At 41.0% G+C, this 19,643-nt stretch overlaps 1 protein-coding gene across 2 annotated transcripts in view; it reads right to left on the bottom strand.

Moving 5' to 3' along the window:
• GHR (growth hormone receptor) overlaps positions 1–19,643 on the bottom strand; it is a 155,550-nt gene that overhangs the window by 123,445 nt on the left and 12,462 nt on the right. Inside the window, exon 2 of one of the 2 annotated variants that reach the window (XM_050328483.1) lies at positions 484–710. The exons of the other annotated variant lie outside the window; for it this stretch is intronic. The gene's annotated coding sequence lies outside the window, so the exon portion shown is untranslated. The remainder of the gene's footprint in view (positions 1–483; positions 711–19,643) is intronic. 2 annotated transcript variants of the gene reach the window in all.

Genomic DNA, 19,643 nt, shown 5'->3' with positions numbered 1-19,643 from the left:
GCGGTGGGGTGCTTGCTTCGCTCGGCGCAGCCTGCCCTGCCCTGCTTGCCGGGGCGTGGGGCACTCAGGGGCCACTGCCGCGCACTCCTCCTCCTTCTCCTCCTCCTCCACCCCGGCAGCTGGCGGCCTGCCCGCCGAGGGAGGGGGGATCAGGGTGCGGGGCTGGGGGAGCGTGTCTGGCGGGGTGGGGCGGGCGGGGGCGGCTCGGCGCGTCCCCGGGATCGCTGCCGCCCGCCCCGGGATAGCTGCCGCCCTCCCCGAGCCCCGGCCGGTGCCGGCACTTTGCCTGCTCTGCGGGGCTCCGTCTAGGGGGAAACGGCGGCTACTGCATCGCACATCCCCAGCCCCCCGGGGGTCAGCTCCGCGCTGCGGGCACAGCCCCCCAGCCCTGGCCACCGGGGGCGAACCTCCGGGCTCCCGAGCCGGCGTGTGCCTGTAAGGGCAGGGCTGGCCCTCGCATTTGTGTTCAGGAAGGCAACGAACCCGATTTTAGGGAGAAAGGGTGTCAGCGTGCCGCGGGCGTGGCTACCACGTGGAAGTGAAATGGCTTTGGACGGCTGAAAAGATGACGGGCATCTTCCGTGACCAGGTGTGTGGCGGTTCCCACGCAGAACTGAGTAGTGTGAGCGTAAGTAGGCGCGACGGCAAAAGGGAGAGCGACTCCTGTGGATTTTCGTGCAATAATAAAAGATTTCTGTTTTGAGAAGCACCTTAGGAAAGAAAATATTCAAAATGATCGTAGTGCCATCAGTTTGTTTAGGTATCATTTACGTTGGTAAAGTACCAGAGATAGGCATGTAAGTGCAAAGGTGACCTCAGCAGTGACACACTGATCTTTGAGGCCCTTCCAGGCACCCTGTCTTCTGTGTCCCACTCACCTTCAAATGGCTCTTCATCTGGCTTCCTCATACAACAGAGGTGGGACAAGACCCATGCAAATCAGCGTTATAAAAGTTGCACAATCACTTGGTAAACCACAGTGCAAAGTCCCCTCTGAAATTAATTGTAACTCACCCGAGCTCCCTGTTGTGTGCTTTGGTGAACAGGAATACCAGGACCAGCATACATAAGTTGTTTGGTTACAGTGGCTAGGGACAGTGGGGTTCCTGGCACCTCTGGCTGCTCAGGTTGGAGCTGCCCTTCCTCTATTACTGCACCAGGAGCTGTGCTACTGGGTCCTGCTTGGCTTCAGGGAGGTGGTGTGCCTCAAAGACCTGTGAACACCAAGTGATCTGTTCTCAGCTGGGCTATTGATCTGGACTTGCTCTGTCCTGAACAAATAGAGTGAACCCAGGGGCGTAAAGATGTGTAGCTGAGGCAAGGTGGATCATAAGATGTGGCTTTATGAATTTTCAGTTGCCTTAAGGGAGTTAATACCTGACATCAAAACTGGATGTCAGAAACTGTATGACAGAAATATCACTGAGGTTTTAAACTAAGGGCATGCAGCTTCATCTTTCTTATTCCTACATCAGAACTACCTCTTGCCTTTTCCTTGCTCAAAAATCATGGGAACAGAGCTTGGCATTTTTTTAACAGTATCAAGCTCAAGAAGTCTTTCCATTAGTATATGTGCAAAGGACATTAATTTTCAGATGTTACCACTGGTTAGGAAACTCATATCCACATCTCCTATGAGATGCCTGTGCTGCCGAACTAGCAGTTGTTATCCAGGCCTTTCATTCTTACGTCTTGCTACTGAAGCTACAGCAAAGCATGATTAATAACTCACTGGGTTAGAAATTCTAATCATAGACCAGATCCTGGACCTGAAATTTGGTGGTTGAAGCACTGTGTTAGGAGAGGAAGACTTGCATTCCAGGTCCAGATATGTTTATAGGGTTTGTTTAATACAACGTTCCTGTAACATAGTAAGATCTGACTATGACAAACTGTTTTGTATTGGCTAAGTAGCTTTGAGAGCTGAACATCTAAAATAATATGTAGCTAAACCAGAGAAAATATTTACTGTTCCCTCATTATATGCACAAATAAACATAGATAATAATAAATCCATAGTTTATTACATATTCTGGGCTAATACCTGCCTGGACTTTCTGTACATTAGATAAAAGTTGTTTATTTTTTCACATGGCAGGTGGTTAAGTTTCATGGGGATTAATGTCAAACACAGTTCATTGCCAACAAGACCAGATTTAGGCAAAAGCAGACAAAGTAATTTTCAATCAGAAAACTGGTGAGAGTGTGCATGGGGCTGGAAAGACAGGAGACAAGTAAGAGTATAGTTTCCACACCATACAGCTGGTCCTGGAGATGTGAAAGCACAAGCATGTGTATAACTTGTGTGTAGGATAAATATTTATAATTTTCTTAATCTCCCCAATACAAATAAATAGCATAATAAATGGTCAGTGGTCTGTCTGTTGATAACTATCACACTCAATTTCATTGGAGGATTTAGGGAGATACTATATTTATTTTGTACTGCTTGCCAATGGTAGTATTTTAATCACCAGCAGAAATTAGCTTCAGAGTACCTGAGTTTGGTATCTTACGAAGCATAAATCTTAAATTTGACTCAGTAAAAATATAGAAATTGGTTGTGTTCTTTATAGATCTGTTAGGACATATCTACTTTTAAAACTGTGTATAATTTAATGAATGTCTATGTGCTTCACTTTTTCATTTGTGCTGTGTTATCACTCTTCCAGATTCCTTCCAATCTTCTTAAAAAGCCTGGAAACTCAAGTCTGGCTCGAATAAACATACTTGAATTCTGACCATTTGCTCTGACACAATATCCAATCATGCTTACACCTACTTTTTTCTCTGAACATGTGGTTGCCACTTCAGTCCATTCCAAAGAGTGTATTGAAAGTCCTCTCCTTTCTGAGCATGATGCTCTGCAACTAGGTGTAGAAGACAAAATGATGTCTGAGTCTGGTTTACTCTCTGTTTATATCAGTGTATAACATAGTGTTTATCAACAGGACATCAAATAGGATTCTAACAGCTCAGTTCATAACAGTTCTTCACCTGTAAGAGGTTCCCCTACTTTACAGTGTCTGCAGCAACTGCTGATTGTGATTTCTGCCAGTCTCACTTTGAATGCCTAATGTAAGCACTGGCTAAAGTCTGAGCTTGTGCAACATAAAGGTAACCGTATTGGCAATGCCTGCCAAACTCCTGTTGCTTGACTTAGCAGGCAATGGTTACGTATAGTCAGCAAAAGCAATGTTAATATATACATTTCTAGATTAGTAAGACAGAGGTCTTACATGCAAGGTCCATGCTACTGGAAGGAAATAAGGTGACTTTTTCATTGCTAAGCATTTTGCTAATACAATATTACAAAATGCTCTCTTAATTGATACTGCTTTACCTGTGGAGCTTTTACATGAGGCCTGAAACAACATGGTCTAGTCTGAGTAGTTTAAAATTCCCAGTGGTTTGAGGTTTAGATGACTATGAGTATGTTTCTCTTGAGTGAGGAACTACTTACACTAAATTACAGAAACATTTTCTATTTTTCAAAGCGGCATTAAAAACTGCAGGAAACTGAGATTAAATCAAGACATTGTTCATATTCCCCATTATTACCTGCGGGTTAAATCTATATTTTTATCTATTTTCTTGGTTTCTTATTAACACCATCATAGAAACAGAAAGATTCAGCTTGCAAGAGATCTCAGGAGCTCCCCAGTCCAACCTCCTTCTGAATTCAGGGTCAGTGAAGAGGGAAAATCTTGTTACTCAGGGCTTTACCCAGTTGGGTTTCAAAAGCTTCCATGGGTGGAGACAGCATCTTGGGACACCTGCTCCACTGCTGCAGTGTCCTCACAGGACAAAAGGTTTCCTTTCTTCTCCAATCTGAACTTCTCAGTTCTAATTATGCTCATTGCCTCTCCTTTGTCAGTCATGCACTGCTGTGCAGAGCCTGGCTCTGTCTTCTCAATGTCCTACTTCTAGCAAGGGGAAGGCTGCTCTGAGGTGCCACTGAAGCCATCCCTTCTCCATGCTTCAGCAGCCCTGTCCCTCAACACCCTTTTGGGGTTCTCATGCTCCAACTCCTGAGCTGAGCGCCCTGGTGGCACTTCACTGGGTCTCTCCAGTTTGGCAACATCTCTGTAACACTGCATGGGCTCCTTTCTTTCCAGGGCAGGATTTTGCATTTCTCCTGGCATAATTTCACACCGTTCCCATCAGCCCACTCCTCCAGCCTGTGTAGGTTCTGCTGGAAGACAACCCTGCCCTTGAGCATATTGACCGACCCCTCCAGTTTGTTGTTACCTGCAAACTTTATGAGTGTGCACGTTACCTCCTCCAGGTCATTGATAGAGATATTAAACAGGACAGGTACAAGTTATTGATCCTGTGGTATTGCACTTGTTACTGGCCTCCAGGCACAGGGACTATGAACCATAACATCTTTTCCAATTAATTTTTTCATTTAATCTCCACTGATTTATCTAGATGGTAATAAAAAATGGGGGCTATAAAAGGAATATGTTAGTCTTAGAAGTAAGAAAGAGAATGATTCAGATGCACATGTGTTTCCCCCTTTATATCATGTATCCTGGTTTCAGCTGGGATAAAATTAATTTCTTGTCAGTAGCTGTTACAGTGCTGTGTTTTGCATTCAGAATGAGAATGGTGTTGATAACACTCTGTTTTTGTGGTTCTTTGCTAAGTCATGTTTATCCTTAATCAAGGACTTTTTTCTTGTCTCATTTTCTGCCAGTGAGGATGATAAAAAAAGAAACTGGGAGGAAGCATGGCTAGGACAGGTGACCCAAACTGACCAGATGGATATTCCACACCTTAGAATGACATGCCCAGTGTATAAACTGTGGAGAGTTACGAAGTGCAGGCCAGTCTGAGTTCGGGAAGGGGCATCTGGCATCGTTTAGCAGGTGGTAATTGCATTATGCATCACTTGGGTTTTCCCTGTTTATTATTATTATTGTTGTTGCTACTATTACTATTATTACTACTATTAATATTATTTCACCATTATTACTGTATTTAATTTATTTTCAATTATTAAAGAGTTCTTATCTCAACCTACAAGTTTTACTTTGATTCTCCTCCACATTCCACCATGGTAGAGGGAGAGAGAGTGGGGGATGAGGCAGAGGCTATGCAGTGCTTAATTTTAAACTGGGCTTAAAACAATGACATATGACTTTAGAAAACTTACGGAGAAAAAAAGTCCACTGGTTGTGTGTGAAACATAAGTGAAAGTTAACCTTTGTAGGGAGTAAGTCAGTCTTTTAGGCATATACTGTGTTTGCTGTCAAAATATCTGTTTATGAGATGTTAGCAAGTGAAATTCAGAGCAGGGTATAAGTTAATGCTTCCTCTTTCCTCTCTTCACCTTTTTAATGTTCTTTATTCATCTATGGAATAAGAATAGCTGAAAGAAGAAAAGCACTCTTTTAATCTAAATTTCCACTGTAAGTAGAATTGCATAAAAAAGTACCACAGCACACGATTGCTTGCCACGAGAAGAAACCACACTAATAAAATGCATATTCCAACCATGATCAGACTTGTTCCAAGAGCTGGGAATGCACAGTGCTTGGTGTATGCAAAAATAAAAACAATATTTAATAGCAGCTCTGTTTTCAGCCTCTGAATATGTGGAAAAATTTAGGTTGTGGGATTTCTGGGTTATTTCCTTTAAAGCTACTGAGCAAAGCTTCCCTGAATACTTTATATGAAAGTAGAATAATTACCTAACCAATATCTGTAGAAACAGAATTTTCTTTAAGGAACTAATCTCCAAGGAATCAATATGAACAAGCATGCAGGATAAGAAGGCACAGGCAAAGAAAGAAAAGAAAGAAGGCCTGAGGTCTCTTGCTCTCTCCTTCTGTTGTTTCTAAGTCATTCATCATGTCATTATCTGCAGTTAATATAAAGCAGACCTATCTGCTGTGTAATGAATACACCGACTTTCTGGTTTTTTTGGGAAAAGTGTAAATGGCGGTATTTTGCTTGCTTTATTTCTGAAGAAGGGAGATGGGGGAGAGTAGGAGTAAAGGTTTTGCTTCAAATGTAATATTCACTGCTCTTTTTTTCTAAGATAAATATTATCAGAACTGGTATCCTGGCCTGTTTCCAGCACTGCACAGGTTGTCCTGCATCCTAGATGTTTCATTACCCGGAAGAACTATTTCAAATGAACAGTGAAAAAAATCAATCGATTTTATGATAAATAATGTACTAGTGTGGCGCTGTGGATCTTAAGTGAATCCCATCCTTAGTCTTTCAAGCATTTATTGAAGATTGTAACCACAGTCTGCAAAGCTGGAATTCAGAGCCTGAGACCACTTCCTGCATCTATGTGTCCTCCGTTTCTTTCTACCAATAGCACAAGTTTCAGTCTCTGGTGAAGCTTCTGCCAAAAATGCTAAGTGTCTCAAAGGTTTAAGCACATTAAACAAGGCTTTTTTGGATTGCCTTCCTGGGCTTTAATGTCTAAATTCTAATATGCTAAAGACCTAACTGTTTCACTTTTCCAAGAATTTTACATTTTATTGCTCAGAGCATGTCTTCATTGTCTATCCATGTTTCTTGAGCATTTTTCTCTAACTTTTTGCTACGTATTATCCTTGCTCTCCACCCCAAGTTCTTTTGTCTCTCAGATTTAGGTGGAAAGGAGATCACAGAAGCTAGAGCAGACATTATATTTGATTATTTGGGTACTCAAATTCACTTGAAGCTAAAACAGTAGTGTTACCATAGAAGACAACAGACTAGAATTGAATCAAGGTCCCAGTGTGTAAGTATGATACTTGAGTTTCTTGGACTGAAACAAAGCCACAGAGTAGCTTTGTTTGTCATTTTCATAAGTCTGGGACTTCCAGGAACAGCAATAACCTTTAATTTACAATTCAGCTAAAAACCTGTTATTGACAGATCTTAAGCATATGTGACAGCAAGAGATTTGGGACAAACTAACCAATAAAATACATGCTATTGCTATTTCTACATAACTGGTATTCTTTCTATTGAGAAAAACATCAACCTCTTTCTGAAGAGCTTGGTTTTTACATCAACTCACCATTTTGAGAAAAATGTAACGTCAGTAGAGGAAAATCCTGAATTAATATTATCTTGTCATTTAAATGCTCACAGGGAAGTGTCTTTCAAAGCAGAATATTTTTGTATACATGGAAGTTCCTAAGATGATGTTAGGTAGCACTTTGAATCTACAAAAAGACTGTGCTTGTTGACATTCTTCCCTGTATTCTGTATACTCTGTATAATCCATCTAGTCAGGTGTAAAAATCAGACCCATGGGTCTATAGCTCCCTGGTTTTCATATTATAGAGCCATTTTGCTGATGCTATACTGATCCTTCTCCCTTCAGAAATCTTACTGGAGCCATAATCACCTTGGTATCAAAATGCAGATCTCTGGACCCTTTTGTTTTTATTCGACAAGTCCTTCTCTCTCGTGAGATTCTCCCATGAACTCTCCATTCCATTCACAGAAAGTGGTTTAGCTGTCCATCCACACGATCTCTTGTCCTTTGGCCCTCAGCCACTGCCTGGGTGAAGTTGCTGCACCTGTTTATTTCCAACCCTTCATCCTACATGCTTGGACTGTAATGGTTCTTAGTGCTCATAACAGTACTGAAAGGCAGTGGAGGCTCAAGTCAGCTGACACAGAAATGACCTTAAGAGTCATCCAGTTCAGGGAGTGTCCAGCCTTTCAGGTTAATGGAGCTGCAAAACAATGTTTTACCTTATGTATCCCATGCAATGCATACCATCGCCTTGGAGAGACCAAAGAGCAGCAGTCCTGTTAACAACAGTGTTCTTAGAGGACTCCTGAGTCCCATCATGCGATGTGGGGCAAGCTAAATATAGAGCTGGGTTCCAGGAAAATAGGTGACTTCACTCTAAACAGGATCTGATGACTGTTTCTCTTCCTAGGTAGAACCTCAGCTTGAGCAGTAGTTCCAACACCAGAACAGGCCACCTGCTCATCATGTGCTTGGCATGTTTGACATGTCATAATTTTGGCATCATAACCACACTAGAATTGCCGAAGAGCCAATTAGAGCTGAAACCTACGAGTTGTCTACTTGTAATGTAGTTCACTGATGTATCCCAAAGTAGAATTTACTGTCCTTAACTAATTCTTGGTTGAATTTTGAAGTTTCAAAAAGTTCAGAAGTTTGTAAAGAGTTTAATTGATTCTAGATATGTTTTGGCATTTTTTGTGGTTTGGTTTTTTTTTTTCTGTGAGTTGAAGTTTATTTCTGGGCTCTTCTTCCTCTGCTTTTTTACTATAAGACAGCTGTAATTTTTTTGTCCTTTCCCAGTCTTACGTGTTTTAGCAATTTTTCACTGTTTCTCAAGTAGTTGCTAATCTGACAAAGTCACCTCATTCTTAAAATATCACAGGCCCTAGTCTATCTGGTCTAGCTGGCTTGAGAGCATTTCTTAATGCATTCCTGTCCTATTTCTTGCCTGTTTTACACTAAGTACTAAACCTTTTGTCATCAGTGTTAATTATGCTACTGATGTGCCTGCCTGACATGCATAAAAAGGTTTTAAGTACTGTCATTTTCTTGGGATCATCAGTTATGTCATCGCTTTGCCTCCAGTATCAAAAATAGGCAGGAAAAATAATCATAATTTTCCTTTCTTTGTTATTAGTACACGTTACCTTTTGAAGTGTTTCCTAGCTGTATGTTGGGTTTTTGGCTTAGTTTTCTGATTGGATCATAAACATGTGCTGTTATTTTACATGTTTTAAAATTTGATCTGATTTCCACTTCTCAGAGGGAACTTCGTGAGTTTTAGATCAAATAGAAGCTCCTGGCTTAGCTAAACTAATCTCCCAGTACTTTTCCCTTCTGATAGGAATAGCTCCTGTTTTCTGCCACAAGAACTTCTTTTTCCTTTGATGTTTTGTTGACTTGAGTTGGTGGGAGTTTGCCTACATCAAGCCTATGATCATCTCCCTTTTTTTCTATTTTCTTTCTTAGGATTGTGTACTGTATGATTTCACAGTCACTGTCTCCAAGTTGCCTTTCATCATTCTTTTCTGAAGAAACTACTCTTCACTGCTAACAAACAAGTCCAGAAGAGCCTCTCCTCTGTTTTTTCTAATGAAACAGAAATGGTAACCAATGTTTTTCAATATAGAGCTTGCTAATTGATTTCTGTCCTGATGTTTCTTTTCCTACCCATACTTTGGACAGTTAAACTCTCTTGTGACTCTTTGGTTCTGTGCTTTGAGTGTTCAATGATTTGTCATATTGTTAATGAAAAAGACTTCCACTGCATATATGCTCTGTTCATGTGGTTTGGTTTAATGATAGCAGCAATTGTGTCCTCCTCTTCCTTCAGCCTCACCCACAGGCTTTTGACAAGTCCAACTTCCTCCCCTGTCTGAAGCTCAGCACCAGTGCAGAGCTATATTCTTTACTGTTAGATAGCCCTATTATGTTAGTTGTCTTACTTATAAGTCTGTTTTAAAACAAGGTCGTTTTTGTGGTCACGTTTTAGGTATCCTTACTCCTCTTGTTCATTTCCTGCATTTCTTCATGCTTTTAACATGGCTTGTCACATTCCTCCCCTCTCCACACATTTTTTTTAAGTTAAATTTGTTCAAATTTGGTTTGTGCACTTGAAATGTCCACATACAAACAGTCATACAGACTGAACACATGGTATATAAAATTAAATCTAAGTATGTAACTTCTTCTCTGTTCTTCAATGGCAAGTTGAATATGAGTCAGCAGTGCCCTGCCAGCCAGGAGGGTCAACCGTGTCCGGGGCGGCGTCAGGCACAGCATCGCCAGCCGGTCGAGGGAGGGGATTGTCCCGCTCTGATCTGCACTAGGGTGGCCTCACCCTGAATATTGTGTGCAGTTTTTGGCACCACAATATAAGAAAGATAAAAGGTGTTAGAGAGCATCCAAAGCAGGGCATCCCCCATGGCCTTCTGAGGAAGCCGTTTGAGGAACAGCTGAGGTCACCTGGTCTGTTCAGCCTGGAGAAGAGAAGACTAAGGGGAGACCTCATTGCAGTCACAACTTCCTTGTGAAGGGAAGAGGAGGGGCAGACATGATCTCTTCTCTATGGTGACCAGTGACAGGACCCAGGGGAATGGCCTGAAGTTGTGTCAGGAGTGGTTTATGCTAGATATTAAAAAAGGTTCTTCACCCAGAGGTGGTTAGGCACTGGAACAGGGAAGTGGTCACAGCACCAAGCCTACCAGAATTCAAGAAGCATTTGGATGATACTCTCAGGCACTTGGTGTGACTCTTAGCAATGGGTGCAAGGCTAAGGGTTGGACTCAGTGATCCTTATGGGTCTCTTTCAACTCAGCACATTCTGTGATTCTTTGAAAATATTTTTTAAGGATTTTTATGTCACTGACCAGCAGAAAGACCAAACAGACAGTCAGGGAACATGTGTCTTTTATTGAAATTCTAAGTTGACCTGTGCTTTTATTTGTCATTGTTTACTTTAGTCTAGTGCAGTTTAGATACCAGCCCTGACGTAATTTGCAAATGCAATGTTTAAATGTCTTCAAACAAAGGCAGTAACATTTACCTGATGTGGTTTTGTTTTTTTATTTTTAATCATAACAGTTGTAACCCCAAAGTAGAGCACCAGCAGATGTGTCTTTCCAGCTGCTTTTCATTGTACTTGATAACATTCCATCCATCCTGATGCTTGTAAACAGATGCTTAGATATCCAGCCAGCCCAAACTTTTGACACAGGCCACATCTAGAAATAGCCTGTACAGAAATAATCCCATAAACTATTTGACACAGCCAAGAGGAGGGCCCCATTATGTTGTGACTTGTACTGCTTGCTGTTTACTAAGAACACTAATGACTTTGACCCCAGCAGTTGTGCTGAAATAAGAGAAACAGTCACAAAACTGCTTCTTCCTATTTTCATAAATTCAAAGTTTTACTTTTATAACTTTGAATTAGTAGTTTTCAGCTGTTACTCCTGGTGCAGACACACTGGCCTGATGTGACTAGGAGGCCAGCAGCCAGGGCTGTGCCTCTGTTTCACATGAGGGACTCAGGGTTAAAGGCCTGTTTGCCTCTGCCCTCACTCCCAGATCAATCCATGCCTGACCAAAGCCTCTGTATAGGAAAGCCACTGGAGTATTCCTGTTGCATACTAGAAGTTGAGTTTAAAATCTGAAACAAATCATTAACTTTCTCAAGGACAGGGAAATGTGAGGGAAGTTTGTAATTCTGGAGATACATCTCATACAAAAATATAGCTTCTGTTACTTGTGCAGCACAGGCACTGCTCGTGTCACCCTGCAGAGGAAGTGAAAGCTCAGTGCTGATGTTACATAGCTGGCTAGAGGACTGGAACCTTCAAGCCCCATCCAATTTTCTGCAGTGGAGGAATAGTTGGGAAGAATGGTTGGGGTCAGGCAGAGCAAGGACTACAACAGTAAGATTACTCTGTTTAATATATACATATTACAGTGGTTTCAACAAAACATTGTCATGCTGTGTATCTCCTCATATGTTTGGGCTGCCTCATTTATTTTTTCCTCACACCTGATGATTGTAATGATGTTTACAGAGACAGCAAAACTAGAAATATGTGTTAAGTTTTTAGTAACTGTTGAAAAGTGAAACACAGAGATCCCCAACTCATAGGATCATATATAGAGCCTACGGGAATCCTGACATTGAGGCATAATGAGATACAGTTACACACCGTTGACTCCAACTGCTAACTCACATGGGCAGAGAGGGCAGATTGATGTTCTTCAGCATATCCCCTGCAGTTTATATGCAGGGGTCTGGTCCACAATTTCCAGCTATTTTCTCACTAGACATCTTGAACTCTCTCAAAGACCACCTTAAGCAATGCTTCATTGAGCTAAGAGCATCAGAGTTCAGCTTTTCTTTTGGTTATGAATATTTATCTCATTTCATGCTTAAATATATTCATGGCCAGCAGAAATCCATTTCTTCATGAGTCAAAATTGTCCTTTACCTGAAATAACTCACTTCTTTCTCAGTGCTTTCTCTGGGTATATTTATAATTACTTTATTGCCTCTTTGCTTTGACTTTGATTTTAGGAAGCTGCTTTAGTCCCTTCTCAGGTAGGAGGCTGATACAATAGTCAATTCTAGTAGGAATGGAGGTCCACCTGGTTGTGCTTCATTTTTGTAATAATTCTGCTGCTGACCTGCCTGAAAAAAGGACCATTTCCAGTTCAATGCAAATATTTTTTTTTTGTTTTCTCCTTTTTGTTTGTTTTGTTTTGATTTGGATCAAAACCTGAACATTTTGAAATTTCCAGTGAACTGAGCTTCTGAGAATGCAGAAGATCAGCTGTCACCTTAGTTCTGCTGCCCAAGGCCCCAGGCCTGTGACTTTGGCTGAACAGTGAAATGCAGGTCCTTGGCTCCCATATATTGGAACTGGCTGCCCTGGAATTACAAAATCTGAAATTCACATCAGTCCTGGTGTAGTCCATTTACTGAACCTAGTGTGAGCAAAGTGCCTGGTTTCTGGGAAGCTCCCAGCAATCCAGCCCCACCTTGGGTTCTACTGAGGCTCCTCAGAGCCTACATGGTCCAGATCACACATTTCAGTGTGTGAAATGCACTGTTCAGTGAATTATCTTTTTTGTGTCATTAATACTGCCTATCTCTGTATGAAGTCCCTTGTCTGGTATATCTTTCTGACCAAAGTCCCTTCTTTAGAGCAAGCTACACCCACTGCAGTGCTGGGTAGAGCTGGAGGAGGAGGCCACTGCTCCCCAGGAACAGGAGAAGACATACCACCCTGAGGAGCAGGCAGGCAGTGCTAAGGGGAGTATCTTCATGTGTGTATGTGTGTACCTTGATTCCCTAAGCATTGCTGACAGAGCTGCATCCAGTCATTACTCCCTTTCTCATCTTGTACTGAATCCCATCTTCCCTCTTATATTGACAGTATTTTCAATGTAATGCTAAATAAAACAGGCAATGAGATTGCTCAATGAGCCCCATATAACCCCCATCACTTAACATGCTCTTTGGCAGGTTTTGGCCTGAGTCAGCAAGTCCTGTGTAATGTCAGGGGTATAGCACTGGCTGGGAACTGTCTCCTGGAGAAAGTATGGAGATGACTAAACCACTGGAGCTGGCTTCTTGCTCTTACCCTGTCCTCCAACAGTGTCCCAGCAGTGTCTGAATCCCTGAGAGGGCAACATGGTACACGTCAGGGGTATGGAACACATTCCCTCAGTTTCACACTATGAAAACACTGGTCTGGCAGACTGAAACCTGAGCCTTCATGCAATTTTAGCTATCACACAGAAATAATCATTATACTGTACAAGTGCTGGATGGGGGCCCAGAGGAAACCATGGCCAAAAGCAATGTAGTGTGGGCATTGCCCATCCGTGACTGATTCTGTTTCACTTAGTAGTACAGATGTAGCCACAGTCATCTGCCTGCTTGGGCTGTCTCTAACTAATTTCTACAACTTAAAACTTAGTAGGGTGAAAGAAAGTTTTTTTTTTTATTATAGTCCCTCCAAACAGTTTCTGTCCACGTAAACCAACCAAAACCTCTATAAAGAGCCAATGCACTCAGCTTTTAAATGGTGCTTTGTGTAGACTTCTGAGTTTTCCTCCCACTTAGTGATTTCCAACCACACCCCCTGCCCTCCACCCTGACACAGCTTTTGGAAATCACAGTTCAGAAATACAGAGTTGGAATTAAAATTACTAGAGCAGCAATCCTCATTGTCTCAATTGCTCCTTTCAGCCCCTGCATCATACAACAAGCCTCATTTTCTGTTCCATGTAAAAGAAAAACATTAATATTTAAATATATTAATATTTTTTCCAGATCTTTGCCAACCTTCTAAGATCCCACCTCTCCTCCTCCCTGCTTTCAGCTGTACAGCTCTACTTCAGTTCAGGTTAATGTTTTCAGGGAGGCTGAGACTCCTTATGATCATTCCCAGCCTATGCTTGTAACTGAACTATAGATTTCAAAGATTTGCTGGAGAAACAGTCTCTTATCTGGTAACTGATCCAATTATTTGCCTCTGCATTCATCATTGCAGTACCTTGGACTCATAGGCTTTTCTGTTATAGGAAGCCAGTTAGCTCTGTGGTGGGTAAAACTATCTTCCCCACTCTTCAGATTTATTTATTGTCTTGCAAGTTTTTTATAGGTGTGTGACTGAAAGATCCCTTTGAATAACTATGTTAGAGGAAAGAAGATAGGGAAGATGTTTGCCAAAAGCAAAACTTTCATGCTATTCTGAATTGACTTGTTCTTTTATATCATTAAAATACAATTCATGAATTCTTAATGCTAGAAGATGGCTACTGTTCTGAACTCTGCAGTTTAAAATATTGGCTGTTCCTTATCTGACAAGTTCTTATAAGGGCCACACCACAGGGCCAGACCATCCACATACTCATGAGAGCTTTGCTATCCACAGCAGCTGCAGCAAAAAATGCAGCAGAACAGCCACTACACACAGGTATTACACTGAGCACTGAGACATTTACTTAATGAGATAAAAAATTATATGGGTCCTTGCTTGCCAACATTTGATCTCCCTTTCCACAGCCTACAGCATCTGGTCTGAGAGCACCATCTCCAAGAATGGACTTAGTGTCTGGTAATTAAAGCAGGATTGAGAACTGTGATGAGCTCTGAAGTCACAGGGCTATGGGACTAGAGGGAAAAGAAACAAAACATTTGTACCAGTCTCATTTGCATAATACTGATCAAGTCCTTAAGTCAGTTTGATTATGAATTATTCAAACAGAAAAACTAAGTTAATGTGTACACAATGTAGTATATAGCAGAGTCTAATCCCCATCTGCCCCCACTGGGTGGTAATCATCACACTTCTTTTTCCAGCAAAATGAAGACCATGATTATTGTGACAGAATAAAATTGAGTCTAATGAGAAAATTTGTCATTAAACTGAATAGAAAACAAATATTGATGTTAAACTCTGCTTTCATTAATATCAGAATGAGCAAATGCATTAGTTACAGTTTTGCTGGTTGTTTTCTCTTGCTGTTTTATTCATGGACCTTGTGTTTTTGTTAAAATGAGAATGATAAACAGCTGCAGAATGTCCTGGATCACAAACTGAAATGACCTCTTTCAAAGCATGTGAAGCCAATAAAACTGCAAAATCAGGTCTAAAACGAAATCCAATGCTGACAGACTAAGCCTGAAGTAAACTCACTTGCTAATTTTTTACCTAATTACATCTGATTGCAGCAGATGAGAATGACTTGATTCCTACTGACAGCAGTGGAGTAATTGCACTGAATTTCCTAATCTTTATCCTGTTATAGTATCCTGGGTCATCATCATGTTGCTCAAAAAAGAGCAAGTACAAATTTGGTATGATCATTGTTTTTCTTACCATTTTTAATGTTAAGCAATACTTTATCTTCTCTGGAGCGGGCTTTTGTCCTTTCTCCCTCTGAATGCTTTGTTCATGGTTACTACCTCTTCTCTCCTTCTCCATACACTTAGGTATCTAGAGATAAAATGGAAGTCCCTCCGGTCATTAGACTTGGAAGCCTCCAGCGCTGATGTATCTCTTACTACTTTTCAACTCTCTCCCTATCCCTAAATTCCTTCTTGTATTTCCCTATCATTTAAAAAAAAAAAAAAAAAAAGTCTTCAACTTCCCATAACAACATATAGCCTAACAACACATTTTTTTAATACCTTGAGCTAGTAAGAGCAATGTTTCCCTTATTTTTACATTCAGTGTCCTGACCATTTATAGACAGCTGAGAGTGCAGAGCAGCTGACTTCCATCTATTAATGTAAAGTTTTCATTCCTTTTTTCAATCAGACATTCATCCTTGAGAAGGACAAGGCTCCACTCTTCTGCTTCAAAGGCAGAATCCATGAAATTTGTGTTGAATGTGAAACAAAGCTTTGAAGAGCAGACACAAATTGCTGCTCTGACCATCAGGTTTTTTTTTCCTCACTGTTTCACAAGCATCAAAAATGGGCTCCAAAGCTTGGACTCAAGCCAATCAGGGGCCCAAAACTGGTTAAACAAGGGAATTAGAGCTGATATGTACCAGTTGGTGGAAGCAGCAAGACTTACTAAAGGTATACCATGACCTGATGATCCTGCCTGCAGGGACAAAGGGAATGTTGGTCCTGTGTATCCTCTGCTGATTTTCTGTGCTATTCCATAACATTCTGCTTATTTCACAATAAGTTAATGAACCTACTGTGCTGCAGCTTCACCCCAGAGCTACTTAATTCTTTGGGCTGTCCACTGGGGTGATAAATACCAGCAGACCTCCCAGGTCACCAGGGTTTGTGACATGATCCCTGATTGTCATCTGGGCAGAAGCTGGGAGTAGCATGAGTGCATCTTTGCCAGACTCTGTTGTGTGAGAAAGGCACCTCAAGGCCATTTCAACAAAGGTCTTGTTTCTCCAGCTAGCTACTTGTTGATCATCTCCCTCTTTTTCCCTACCAGAAGCTATTCCACATGATGGTACTGCAGCAACTCTGAGAGTTACTGTGAGGGAATGGTTAAAGCTCCTGGTGAGGGAGAAGGCCTCAAATGTGCATGTGTGGCAGCTGACTGTTTAACTTCAACAAACATAATTTTTGGATTTGACTCCACTGGGTTGGGTGATTCAATTCACCCTTCCTCCTTTCCCAAGTGTTAGGTAACTTTGGAGGTGAGTTCTATTCACACTTATGCCCCACATCACCACTAACAGCATTTGGCTCTGGCCAGTAATATTCCATTAGCATCTGAGCTCTAGGACAATAGGTTTCAGTGTAGGATGCTCTATGCAGAGTCCCATTGCTCTGTCAGTGCAAAAGAGTTTTTCATCCCCTCTGACCAGACAGGTCTTTGACTCCCTCCATGGTGAGGAGAACCCTGCCTTAAGATTCAGGAAGTGACGCAGAATGGACAATAGAAATGAACACAGTGGTCCATAACACAGATCCTATCCTCAGCCTGAAGAAGATCAAACAAAACAAAACTCAGAGCCCACCACAAAAAGCCTACATTAGAAAAGAAGTGAGGCTAAATGGCTTTCTGATTGTAGTTTTGTAATAAAATTACTCATCACTAACAAAATTATAGAGAAAAGCCTTTTCTGTGTGCAGAAAGGTGATATGCCTTGAGGTACAAAACACTTGGGATGTGAAGGAGGTGTTAATGGGAGACTTGCTTTGATTAAGTCAGCCTGTGAACTTTGAGCACTGATTTCTTAGGCAGTCTTCAAAGACTGTATTCGCTCCAGACGCCTCTGAGAGTCAGGCCTTTACAGGGAATGTACTTGTCTTTGTAGTGAAGAGTTGTTTGCTCTTCAGTAATTCTTGCTTTCTACTCATCTTACTGAAACCCTCATTAGTGCATATGATTATTTGGCACGACCATTTGTTTTCCATTTTAACGTTCTGCTTGAATTCATCTGCCTTTCAGAGCTCTGCTCATCTCTGAGCACAAAAAGGCTCTCAGTTCTTCACTATCTGAAGGAAGTAATTACCATCCTCATAGCCTCTGGATCTTCAGCCATCACTAATGCCTAAGGAAATTTCAGGAGCATGGGCTAGGACAAACTCTGTTCCCTATCACACAGTTACCCCAACACAGTAAGTTTTCTGATATTTTTGTTGCAAAGCCTCCGTAATGCGGTCTGTCTCCAGCACTGACACAGCTGTAGTGTCAAAGTGCAAATGCCTAACATTTTTCAGTGCACTTAACCTCATGAGGAATACATTTCCGATGCAGCAAAGTCCTCTCTCCCTGTGCATAGATGGGAACTGAGATCTCCAGAGGGTGAGATTTAAAAAGTTTCATCCTCTGGACATGTTTGTATATCCCTACTGCCTGTGGAGAGACTCTTAATAACTGTGGAAACTAGAACATCAAAACATGAGTTAGGTCCCATCCTGAATTTCTTGCTGAAAACTGCAGAGGAAGTAGTTTATATTCAGGGAATTGGGCATGAGTATTTTGCAGCCCAAAATATTACCAAAGGTGTTGGTTAATTTTTCCTATTAATATTTCCTCCTTCCTGTACTTCGTTTCAAGGGGAAACTGGCATATTCTCTACTCTAAAGAAGGACTTCTTTTCCTTTGCATGTATTGGTAAAAGACCAAGAAGGTGCCTCTCATTTTAAAAAAGAAGCTGGAAAGATATTCAAACCATCATTTAAGAAATTACAAAAAGGAATAATTGTAATTTTATTGGCTTGTTTTCTTTTAAAACTGGTTGATCTCTAAGCAAAGAGGATGCACTTGGCAATGACAGAGCTACTTCCACTGCACTGTCATTGTAAGTCAATGACTAAGTGCAAATGCATAAGCAAATATACAGACCAGGTTTGTAAAGAGCAGATGACTCTAGAACACCAGCTGAGAACTGTAGGTTAAAGTCACAGGCAATCTCTAGCACACCTTGAAAACTGATCACTTGACATTTATAATTGCCATTAAAAGTGTACCACACTGTAAACTAAAACTAGGCCATAAACTATCTTGAGGTACACCATTAATTTTCAAGATTTAAACATTTAACAATTTTTCCCCTTTTGAGGTAGATTTTGAGAGTAGAGGCAAGGCAGACATCCCTTGGTTCCAGCATGAGGACTTACACAGGAACACCAGCCTCATGGTGTCATTGCAATCTTATGACAGTAGTAATTTCCAAGGTAGCAATAGCAGCAGTCTCATGACTGGACCATAGTAATCTTCCCTAACTAAAAAAAGGTTGAAAAACTGATTTACTGCTAATAATAAGATTGAGATTGGGCAAGCTGGGTTTTTTGGAGAGTTATGAGAGATTCTAGGCATTTCCTCTTGAAAATACTGTGCATCAAAAATTACGGCAATACAGTGACAGTCCTTTCCAGGTGCCCATGTTGAATATGGCTGCTCAGATGAACAGTAAGGTTCTGAGCACAAAATACAAATATATTTGATTAATAAGTAAATTCAGTAAGTAAACCTCTAAGTTCTCAGCTGGAAGGACAGAAAGTTGTATATGAAAGAAAGCACTTGACTGTTGCAATGGGGACTGTTACATTTGGGATTTTACTGGGTGGCACATACATGAACTGTCTTTATAATTGGTTAAAATAGTACAGAGACTGTTTAGCTTATTTTAAGACATAAATCCCAAGAGCCTTTGACAGAAGTGAAACAACCCCAAACAAACAAACAAAAATACACCATTCCCCAAACCAAAACACGCTCTGGAGAAGTTAAAAGTTATTCAAAGTCAGACTCATATGTCATACATGTGCCAACTGCAGGAAAAAAAGGCTGAACCTTTGAATTGAAGTTTTTGTAGTTTTGAATGCTTAGTCTTGAAAGTCAGTGAAATTAATTTTCAGAAATCAACCACTGAATTAAATAAAGCAATCAACGTATAAATTTCTGATTCATGACCTTCAGATGTTGGGTAAAAAGAGTCTTTTAAGAAGTCAGCTTGCAAACATTTTCAAAAGAGATTCTGTTAGAAACTGTTCCTCAGTACAAATGTCAGGAGGTCTGGTTATTTGTGTTTTGTTGGTTTTTTTTGCTTTGGTTTGGTTTGGTTTTTTCAGAGGAAGAGTAGTGGGAATATCAACCTTGCTGTCATGTTAGTCAAAGGAAAAAAAAAAATCTCTTCTGTTAGTCTTCCGTGGCAGTAAAAG

This window comes from Myiozetetes cayanensis, unplaced genomic scaffold, assembly GCF_022539395.1.
Source record: "Myiozetetes cayanensis isolate MyiCay16 unplaced genomic scaffold, myiCay2020 scf4, whole genome shotgun sequence".
NCBI classification, from domain to species: Eukaryota; Metazoa; Chordata; class Aves; order Passeriformes; family Tyrannidae; genus Myiozetetes; species Myiozetetes cayanensis.
The sequence above is the reverse complement of the archived record's forward strand: the minus strand, read 5'-3'. Positions and strand labels throughout refer to the sequence as shown.